This window comes from Lupinus angustifolius, unplaced genomic scaffold, assembly GCF_001865875.1.
Source record: "Lupinus angustifolius cultivar Tanjil unplaced genomic scaffold, LupAngTanjil_v1.0 Scaffold_514, whole genome shotgun sequence".
Lineage (NCBI taxonomy): Eukaryota > Viridiplantae > Streptophyta > Magnoliopsida > Fabales > Fabaceae > Lupinus > Lupinus angustifolius.
In genome coordinates, this window is record NW_017727874.1 from 104,202 (window position 1) to 116,566 (window position 12,365).

Here is a 12,365-nt window from a genome sequence, read left to right on the forward strand (position 1 = left end):
AAACTACATAACCTAGCCACTTTGCATGGATTTATTAACTTCCATAAGGCTGGAACTTTAGAACTGATTTTAAGTGATTTGCATGTAGATATTTCAGTGATTTGAGGCCAGAAATGAATTCCCCATACCCTAAAATAGTTGAATAGATTCTTGGAAAAAATCTAAGGACAAGAATGAAGAGTTTCTAACAACCGATACAAACTACATCCTCACTTAAGACATAGGAGTTTATGAGATGACATCAAACTATGATTACTTTTCCTTAGAATAAGAGGTTATCCTCCTTTCTTGAACATGACGTGAAGAGGAAGGTGGAGGAGGAAGAAGAAATTTTGGGAGTGTGGGTGGAGCTTTTGAAATGGTTTCAGCCCCAAAGGGCCTTTTATAGGAGGCGTGAGGTGGGTCATTAAGGCTGAATTAAGCCTTAATGGTGCCACCTAAGGGACACATGTCACCATGCATGCATATGATTATGCATGCTTTATTTATTTTATTTTTTGTGTTTAATAGATTTGTGTTCTCTTTTGTATGATGCATGGATGTGTTTCTTGCATTCTAAGATACCTTAAGATAATTCTAAATATTTTTTAGATGACTATTAATAATAGTTCATACTCTCAGAGATTGATAACTTGGGCTCTAAGAAACTAGACAAGACAAGATACATGTACTTAGACTAATCTAGGCACTGTTGATTGGAGGTAAATTAATATCAGGATAAAAATATTAATCAGTTATAATAACTTCACCATTGTATTAATTGGTTCTATGAGAATAGTTTTAGGCTCAAGAATCACTAAAAAAGCTATCATAATGAAAAGTTTATGGACTTTCTAAGAAATGAGAATTTTGGCTAATACTAGAACACAAGTTTGCATTCTAAATAGCTTGATTAAGATTAGATAATTGCAATTGTGATTTTAGTATTGGAAAATATTAAATTATACTCTTAGAAGACTTTCTAAGAGGTTTGATTATACTCAAGGTGAAATAGAGACGAATACAGACACTCATAGTGAAGGCTGGTAACACGATCATTGACAATTTTCAGGAAATTGTCTGAGTTGTTACTCTGAATTTTTAATTGGGATAATAATTTTATAGTTCACTAAAAATTATTACCAATAACATAATCTAGGCTTATACAAGTCACAAGGTCCCTCGGACCACTTTTGATGAAGTTTTGTGACGATAAATTTACCCGATAACGAGTAAATCCCAACTATGTGATACTTTCTACTAAGTTTATGACGTACTTATTTCTCTATCCTAATTCATGATATTACTCTAATTTATTTCTCTATCCTAATTCATGCATTGGAATATGATGTTTTTCCAATGCATGAGTGCCTCTATTTATAGAAGGGTTTAGGATGAGTTATTGGAGAAAGTAACTCCTCCTCTTTCACGGAAATTACCCGTGAAGTGGGAGGGGAGAGAGTTAACAACATCCCCACTAGTTTGATCCATCAATTGTTAATCATCATCACGTTATGCACTTTCATTTAAACTAGTAACTTTCAAGAACATGGACCACTAATTAGAATTACTCTAACAATTACAACATCGGTGACAATATATTCTTTCGGACAAACTTAGTAACATCTGTGCAACTAAAGAACTAAAAAGCTTATGACTGCCATTTGACATTGTGCACTTATCTGCATCCTCCAAAGCTTGGCCTTGTGCTCCAAAAGAAAAATACCGATTCATCATTTTCTTATTGAAGGACCCCTGCTTGTAATTCAACTGTAGTGTACCATCATCTATTGACCAATTGGTGCAAGAGGGTCTCATTATCCCAACTTGGTTTTGTTTGTCGATTGAAGATTGAGAAGATATAGATATCTCTCTAAAAGGACTAGAAGTTGAATCATGAGTAGGAAGATGCAGTTGTGGCTTTACCTGAAATACACCTTGCATTAGGCTTGCAGTAAAATATTTGTTGTTTAGAAGGAGCATGGTTTTGAGTGCCTTTACCTTAATGAAGAGTTTTCCAAGTTTTTCCATGGTCTTGAAGAATCCACACGATCAACGTCTTCATTTTCTGAGGCTGCTGCTTTTGGTTTCTTTTCTCATCATAGGCCACTGAAGAAGAAACTTTAAGCGCCTCCCAACATAACAGACAGGACTAGACTTGGTGTTATACGTTTTCAACAAGAAATAGGATAAGATAGGATACATTTTATCAATTTTATGAATTATTCTATTATATTTTCTAGTTTTGGTAGGAATTTTGGATGACAATGATTTATAAGTTCCATTATATTTTCTACTTTTGATATTTTGATTTGCACTTATAATTTTATCATATTTTATGTATTTTTTTACTATTTTATACATGTATTTCTGAATGTATCGTATCCTATATTTTAGAAAATTGCGTATCGACGTATCAGATATGTATTATATCCGACACACGTATCCGTATCCATGCAGGCTGTATTACCTTAAAGCATCACTTGAGTTGATAATATCATATGATACAATTAGATTTCTCACCACCTGCATCATTAATATAATAAAAATAAGTAACTTAATTTAATGCCTCAATGAAATTGCAACAATTAAGTTTAGACATACTGAACTTCTGTATCATTAACTCTCTTCAAAACTTTCAAATAAAAATATAAGTGTTTGTCATATAATAAGTTACTTTACAAGTTAACATCAACCTTCATTAGAGTCTAATCAAGTATTTTAAATTGATGTCACAATTATGGTTACTGTGATTTTATTCATTATGGTCGTTGTAATATAGATTGCAGTTGTTGGAATGTGAATTATTTTGTAATTTAAAAAATATTTTTGAATTTCATATGACGTGATGTGGTCCGATATGACCTAATACAACCCAAATGAGGTCCAATACGGTTATGTTGCGACCCGATGTGACCAAATCATTATGGTTCGATATCATACCGTAACTGCAATATTGTGGCCACATTACATGATATGGTGTGCAATTTAAATGACTTAATGTACAAATGGTTATCCTTTTTAACCCTAACAATTGGAAAAATGTGTTTCAATTTCAATCATTATGATAATACATGTTGGAAGAACATTAATCTGCCTTACCTCTACCAGCTGCGGCATGCAAGACTGTACATCCTTGGGCATCTCTATCTGATAAAATCTCAGTACCACTTCCTAGAATCTACTTCAGTATTTCCCAATTCTTTCCTCTGGCTGCAGCATAAATGGCCCTCTTCACCATATCTCTCTTGAAAACCTGAGCACTTTCATCCAACTCCTCTTCAAATTCTGCTCAACTGCTGCCAAGGCACTCTTTTCTTAAGAGGGCAGAATTGAGAAGAAGCTTGAAAACCTCACAATTCTTGCTCCTTGCTGCAGCATAGAGTATATCAGTGACACCATACTCCCCTTCACCAAAAACAAGCAAAGGGTTCCTTCTCAACAATAACATAACAAAGTCCACATCACCAGCTGAGGCAGTAGTGTAAGAAGCCATCCACCATAGCCGGCGCGAATGAGAGAGTTTTGACCCCTTCCTGTCTTACGCTCAAGCATTAGCTTCCTGGCAACCTTGGACCTACACTTAGCAACATCTTCAAACTTATCCTCATCTTCATCCCACACGGTTTCGAGGCGGCGAATTCTTCGAAGGGAAGTGAGCTTCATGAGGAGGAGGGAAGTATGAAGGAGGCATAGTACCCTGAATAAGTGGTTACCCTTTACAACAAAGTGACTTTTAAGACCATCAATAAATGCATAAAGTGAAAGAACTCCACTAAGAGAAGATATGCTTATTCTCTTCGAATAAAAAAGATGATAGCAAGAAAATTCTAGGAGCTTAGGGTGAGATTAAGGAAAGTTTAATGTTATTCATGCACTGTACACATCTACCAACATATAGTGGTTGTTCTGAAGGTTGTTCCTAACAGACTACGAACATTTTCACTCTATTCTCTATTGTGTTATTCTTATTTTCTAACTTTTGTTCTTAAATAAGAATAATTTTTTGTTGTTGTTAACTGGAGAAAAAGTGAGGAGAGAGGCAGATGTTGTGGGACCCAAATAAAAATAAACATAATGTTTCATTGTGGAAAAAAAGGAGATGTTTTTCTTATTTCATGAAGAGTCGTAATAAATTATAAAATAATGTGTGACACCCAAATAATAATAAAAATATTGGTTGTCTGTCATCAGAGATATTGCATAATTTTCACCGTTAGATTAATTACACTAAGATTATGTCACTTGTACCAATATGTTATTTATCAAATTCACCCTATTCTAAGATGAAGATAACTGTTATTCCTAACTAGCATTGGCAATTAGGGCGGGCAGGACTTATGTTCACACAATGTCCACCAAAATTAAGGCGGGCATGGGCATGCCCGTTTTAAAATAGGGCATGAAATATCATGTCATGCCCGCCCTAAATGTGGACAGGGCAAGCTTGCGGGCCGCCCTAAATTAAAAAAAAAAACTAAAAATGACATAGTACTTTAGATTACATGGATACATAGTATGACAGTAAGATTAAAAACATAAAACATAACATCTTGTTTTGCATAAACCACACATGCATTTAATTGGTAAGATATTAAATTTTGGAAATTTGTTACATGCACTCAAGTGGTGAGAACATGAATTACTTTTCCCATACTTGACCCATCAAACTTCTTATTTTAGTGTTCATTGATGCCCATGGGCCGCCCTGTCCACCCATTTGAAATGCCCATGGGCGAAAATGACATGTTGGGCAGGCATTTTACGGCGGATGGACACAATTTTCATGCCCTTCCCGCCCAAACGTGCAAGCGGGCAGGCCCCATGGGCTTTGCCCAAATTGTCAATGATATTCCTAACATAAGTTCAACAGAAAAGAGCAAAATGGTGAACGTAGAACAAGAAGAAGAAACCGAACTATAACCTCTTATATTAGGAAGTTAGAGGGAAAGTAAAGTGTTGGGGTGAGAGGATTTGTGAGAGAGGGCAATTCTTATCTATGGTGGAGGAAAAGCTAAAAAAAAAGGCATGAGAAGATTAGATTCTATGCTCCCTACTCGATCCTCTTCATTATTGGAGGGTTCAATATTGAAAGAGATTGTGATATGTGCCTTACAAAACCTTTAACCATGTACATTTTAAATTATTTTTCAATTAAAAAATTATAAGTTATCCAATCAATCTATTCCAGCCTTAGCTGAGAGAATCTCATCTCCTTGAGCATAGAGCCATAAGATATTTCATATTTATTAAATTATATGACCCCACTAGGTAGAGGTGTCAAAACGGGCTATCCGAATGGGTTCGGGCAAGCCCACATCGGGTTCAGGCTAAACTGGGCCGGAGTAAAAAGCTCAGATACAATTTATGCATATCAAATGGTAGCCCAAACCCGCCCTAAGCGGTTTGCGGGTTGTGACGGGCTGGCCCGCATAAACTAAATTTTTTTTTTTAAATTTTAACATTTAATCTATTAAAAAAAATATGTATCATTTGATATTAACGTATAACTTTTCTTAACATATTTGTTATGTCAATGCAACCAAACTTATAGATCTAATGCATTGTGTTTGAGTTAAGACGTGATGTTAAGTCCACATGTATGATTTTTAACATAACTATTTTATTACATCTCTCATTTCTGTTGGACTCTCACTCTCTAACACAATATAATTTATAAATTCACTTTAAGATATAAACATTTGGATACTCACAAAAATATTATCTTTTGTATGTTCTTTGTCAACATTTTCATTGTGAACTATTATATTAGATTTGGTTGTGTGGTGTTCTCTATGATAAACAATTTGTGTTGATTTTGGTTTTGTTGTAAACGTTATTTTCTTTATTGTATTTTTGTGGTAAAAATTAAATCTAATTAAATACACAATAACATAATATTATTATCTATTTTTTATTATAAGTTGTTTTGTAAATTTTAATTTAGTGCTTATTACCGAGCCAAAAATCTCAAAAAAGATTAAAACATATAAGTAAAACAGGTAGCCCGAACCCACCCGGGTAAGCCCAGCCCGGCCTGAGCCCCGATTGATTATAGTCCAGCCGAGCCGGACAAAAAAGTTCGGATTTAATAAAAAGTACCTAAAATGATACCCAAACCCTATAAATTTTTGGGCTTTGGCAGGCCGGCACGATCGGGCCTGCCCGTTTTGACAGCTGCACCACTAGGTAGTGATTGTCTTCATTCACTTGAGAAAATTCCAAGGATTGTGTCATTTATAGCACGACATAGAATGAATTTAGACGGTTAATTAACAAAAGGAAAAAAATATAAAGGGCTCACAAAATTTTGTTCCTAGTTTTAGGCAAATTTCATTTTATACCTTGTAATTTGCATGACTTGCGCTACAAAAAGTTGTCCACAAACTTTTGTGCTGTGCACCTTTTGGGCTTTGGAGCATGAGATTGGTATCCTAGATGCCACTCGGGACAAGATAAGGGTAGCCCTTCAGCTGAAGTTGTGGTAAGTCTTGAATTCTGATATAGGAAAAGAAAAAGACTTTAAAGATGGAACAAAGGGCGGTACTTTTACCATTCTGGTTGGTATAAATCGAATGCATGTCTTTAAAAGCGGTAATAAGGAGTAATAATCCTAAGGATATATTAATTAACATGTCCTAGACTTTGGAAGGAATTCAAATTGGTTGTAAACTAATTCTTTTAGGTAAAATTATAGATGTGTCAAAATTATTCATAATATAGAATTCATTCAAATCCAAGAAAATTAAATCTAACCATTAGAGCTAATGGAATTAATTAGATATAATCCAGTGAGTAATTTTAGTAATGAATGAATTGGCAATCATCTATTATATCTAATGGATATCTCATCTCTCCAAAAAACAAACATTCATAAATAATGTTCTTTGTTTTTTCAATTTCATTTACTATCTCAACTGTCAGTCTCATAGTGTTTCTTACTCTCACTCTGAATTTTTTATTGAATTGAGATTAATTATAAGACATGTGTATGTAGTTAAATTAAAAGTTTGTTCTTAAGTACATATTATATATTAATATATGTTAAATAAATTTAATATAGAACCTTAAAAGTCACATGCCTTTAGCATATTGCATCTTCAAATCAAATTAATATCAATTGTAAGACATATGAATATAGTTAATATTAAAAGTTTATTATAAAGTATATAACATATATAAATATCTATTAAAAGTGAAGAAAAAAAGAATTGCACTGCGGATAGTACAAGAGAACATAGATGACAAAGAGTGAAGCTCATAATATTGGATGAATAACTTTAGAAAAGAGATTATGAAAACTAGTAATAATGTTGGAATGTGGCAGGCTCTAACTAATCTTGTGGTTTAATTTATTGTCTATGTTTGAGGATATCAAAACTTTTGGTTTGCTTTATTTTAGTTCACTTGGCAAAATCTTTATTGTAATTTTACTTGTTTATATAAAAGACTGTTGAATGATTAAAAAATATATTATAAACTTTACATGTAGAATCTTAAACGTTCAAAATCATATTGTTAAAAGTTTGAAAAAACACTTTTAAAAAATATTAAAAACACTTTTTATAAAAAACTATTTTTCACATTGATTTTATTATAAAAAAAACAGTGATTTTAATATTTCTTATTGAAACGATAGTTTTGAAAGAAATATTTTTTTGGAAAAGTGTTTTTAGTTTCAATAAAAATAAATCAAATAGATTGTATTACCGTTCATCAAAATCCATGAAAACGGAGTTTTGTATGGATTGAAATCCATCCATTAAGTTTGAATATAAATGAATTGAATAATTTAAAATATTACTTAAATATATTTATATGGATTGATGAATAACTTTTCATCCATCCATTTACCACACATATTAAATTGTTAAAGACAGTTAATTATTTGGGAAATGTCAAATTAGTTCTTCAACTTTAAAAACCATAGTTATAAAAACCTAAGATCAGTTTAATCAGAAAATAGGGGAGACAATTCCTATGTTGGTATAATATGATAATTGTAAGGGTTATGTAAATAAACATGTCAAAATTGGAAAATATCAATCAAATTGTATCATACCGTACCAATCAAAATCACTTTGTATATAAAAAATTTAATATTTTTTCAAAAGGATTTGAACTTTGAATATGATAGTTTTCTATAACATAGCTAGTCATTGAATCATTTCAATAGTTCAGTTATATGTTACAACTAATAATATTTAGAGTAAATTACACTAATACCCTCTGAGTTTTAGTGAAATTATACAAACTATCCCAACATTTTTATACCTATAAAACACCCTGATTTTTATACATACATTACACTTATTACCCATGTAAGAGAAATAAGTATAATCCTTTAAAAATGATGATAAAGTAATTAAGTATGATATGTTATGGAGACAAATTCAAATAGAACATGAGTCAAGACATTTTTATTATTTTTGGTTCATCACATATCAATAATTCTAAGGAGATATTGTTTAAATCACTCTTATATTATATTGTAACGAACAAAAAATAAATAAAATATATTGACTTACACTATTTGTACATGTTTCCACAATATACCATATTTTGTCTAACTAATAACACTTATCAACATTTTTTGCTTAAAAGATCCTACTTATTTCTCATGCAGGGATAATCAATATAATATATGTATAAAAAATCAAGGGGTTTTTTGTAGGTGTAAAAAATGGAGGGGTGATTTGTGTAATTTCACTAAAACTCAATGGATGTTAGTTTAATTTACTATAATATTTATAGAGGAGGGATTCACTTACTCCAAGAGTAAGTTTTTTAAAGTTACTCCACATCCTAGCCATCAATTTTATGGACATCTAATGGTTTAGATCTACTCACTACTTCAAACCATTGGATTTCCTTAGAATTGATTGCTAGGATGATGAGTAAAAAACTTACTCCTGGAGTAATGATAAGTGCCAAAAATACCTAATTTTCATACACTTTTCATGGCACTTATCCTATGCAAAAATGTGAAAACCAACTTAATTCAATACTTTTTAAGTAAATTTTGTATGTTTGAATAAAATAAATTTTGATCACCTATTGTCCAATTTCCCTTGAATTTTGTAGGAAATTGATTAATTTAAAAGAAAGCCAAGAATTCGTGCCAAATCACAAGCCAAAAGTCCAGAAGAAAATGCTCAAAACAATCAAGCTAAGTATGGCATGTTGTGTGCTTTAGCTTGTCACAAAAAGATGACATAGGCTTGAAAAAATATACATTTCTTCACCATGAAGAAACCCAAGCTAGGTATGCAAAGAAAAGCATAAACTCAAAATGCTTACTTAGACTTGAAGAAATCATGTCAAAAGTGCCAAGTAACCAACTAAAATCAACTCAAAAATCATGGAACAAAGGTTGCTTCGGCTTGAAGAAAGGTTTGTTCCTTCACCATGAAGGAACCAAGCAGCTGGGCGTGGGCCAGGTGTGAGATGGGCGGCCAAGCAGGTCAGAAACCTAGCTATGAAGAAAGCTTGACCAACTCACCAAACAACTTGCCTATTCTTACTTGAAGGCCAATCATATGACCTCATGCATGACATATTTTCTGAATAGCCAAGTAGGAGGTGTCACCATGCATGTAACCTAGCCCACAATAAGTTGTCCAAGATGGGACAAGCTACTGACTCACCAGCTTGGGTGAGCATGGTCAGGCACTAGGCAGCCAAATAGGGCAGCTAAGCTCCCATTACTTTGCCTATAAAAGGCACACCCACCTCCTCGCTTTAACACATTGTAAAGACATTTTACATATGATGTAAATTTTTCTTGTTCTTCTTCTTCTTCCCAATTTGGTTCTCTCTCTTTGTAGAGTGTTCTCAGGCTGTTTTTAGGTTTTTAGTTAATAGAAATACAAGGGAAATGGAGTTGGCAAATGAAGTGCAAAACCATGATTTTGTAACCTCATTTGGAATCAAAAGCATCTCATCTTTGGATAGATGGCTCATGCTCCTACATATTGATTTGGATTATGGTGTAAGGTTATTTCTTCTCTTTATTTGTGTCATATTTTGATTTCAATACATTCAAGTTATTACTTTTTGGTGTAGTTTTGATTTTTTATGAAGTTCTTAATGCAGTTTTAGCTTGATCACCTAAAACTTGATTTAAAGATCAAAAAATGCTTCTTCTTAAAGTGTTGACAAGTGAACTAAAAAGTATAAGCTACACCTTAGCTCACTTGCCACATCAAGCATCCATTTTAAGCAACTTATGTTCAAGGCTAAATGAGGTTAATGGAGCTTGAAGTAGGGTGTGACAACCTACTCCGATGAGTGGCACTTAACTATTGTTTGGTGTATTACATAAGGTTTGAAAATCATCTTATCATTCTAGGACACTAGATGAAGGATTTGGACATGGTGTGTGGAATTTACCGAAAGTATAACACATAACTTGTAATATTTTCAAAATCATTTGAGTCGATAAATAATTCCATCTTTCAAATCAATTTTCCCTTCTTGAATTTGTAAATAGTTAGTTCTTTACTTTTTCATGTTTCTTAGTTCATAAAATCACAAAAACAACTTTAATTGTTACTTTATTACTTTTGATGAAAGATACAAAGTATGAGTACATTTCTATTAGGCAATTCTTTGTGGTTCGACATAACCCTATACTATACTACAATTGAATCTTGAAAGAGATGCAAATGTAATAGTAAAGTGTTAACTTATAAATTTTATTTGTTGACAAAGAAAGAAACATTGAATGCAAGTGCAATTTAATTCATCAATTGTATCTTTGTGAAAAGGAAAAATACACAGTTATAATGAGTGATCTAACTACTAACTTTTACTTTCTGTCATTTATTTTCCGCAACTAACATTTATTTTCTATCATTTAAATTCTGCAACTAACATTCATTTATTGCTTTATTTGTTTATTCTTTACCAACCTTTGATAAGGAAGTAGTTCGGTTAATAAAGGAAAACGAAAATAAATGTCATTCATTATCACTTGTGTTAATTTGCTAAATTCATACCGTTATACTGGCGTTGGAATTAATCCAACAAAGCCGAGATTGTATGAAATTTTTAATAATTCAATAAAGCTAAGTTTTTAGTTAAAGGAACATTCTTGAAACTCTGGAATTTATTCCAACAAAGCCGAGATGGTATGAAATTGTTAATAATTCAATAAAGCTAAGTTTTTGATTGAATGAACATTCTTGAAACCATTATTTCGGCGTTGGGATTTATTCCAACAAAGGCGAGATGGCGAGCAAAGAATCGACCTATCGTTAATTAAATCAATCAGAAACTTGTCTCAATAAATAGCAAGAAAACTCTTTCAACAAATTGGCGCTGCTACCGTGGAGTTGCTAGATAATAGAAATTCATCCTTATATTTTTTATTATTAGTAATTGTAAATACAATTTTATTTTCTCTATGTATAAATTTATTTTTCTTTGTGTACATCTTTAATTTATTTTTCTGTTTTGTACATTTAAAAATAAAAAACACAAAAAGAATGAAAAGTTCAATTAGTGGAGTGAAAACCCACTAGTTAAGAAACATTTTGTTGTTGTTATAAAAACATTAGGTGATGTGGAGGTACCCCTCATCAACTTTTTCAAAAGAACAACCTAAAAAGGATTGGATTCAAAATTCCATAAAGAAGCTACTCTAATCCTTAAAGGTTAAGTATTCACCATGCATTTTTTGATGTTCATATTTTATTTTGTGATACTTAAACCTATATCTTCATAAACATGCTTTAGTTAATGATTTTTAAGTTAAGAAATATTTTTTTTTAAAAACTAAAAGCATGCTTTTCAATTTGTGGCAAAAAAAATTAATTTTTCCAAACTTAAGAACTCCTAAAAATGTGTTATTTGGTTTACTAAGTTGTTGTTTAGTTTATCATTTAACAAAATAAAATCATGATCTGAATGAATTTATTTGTGGCTGTTTAAATTGTTTTTTTTTTGTGCTATTGGATTTCCATAAAAATCTGTTTGGATTTCCATTTATCAATTGGACTTGAAAAATGCCTAAATTGTTATTGTAAACATAATTTTCATGAAAAAAGCATGATGTTTGATTGGAATTTCTATCAATCAAACTTTATTCATGAACATAATGTTTTCGACATTGAAAAATTCATGTAATTTGTTAGACTAACCTCAAAGAGAAAGAAGATGCAAGTTCTAATGATTTATAGGAAAACAAGTCCAAAAACAAGCAGACAAAATGAGTTGGCTCTAAAGGCATCACTATCATGGAGAGGATAGTAAAACCAAGGAGAATAAAATTATGAGTTCTCCTAAAAATGTTGGTTAGTTTTTAATTTTATTTCTTTCAAAATGTTACACAAACTTCCTTAAAATATTTTCAAAATGACTGAGGACAAGTCAAGAACTGAAGT

At 31.8% G+C, this 12,365-nt stretch overlaps 1 pseudogene; it reads right to left on the bottom strand.

The window, feature by feature from the left end:
• Window positions 1-1,551: 1,551 nt before the first annotated feature.
• Window positions 1,552-12,365, bottom strand: part of LOC109341592 — a 38,541-nt pseudogene continuing 27,727 nt past the window's right edge.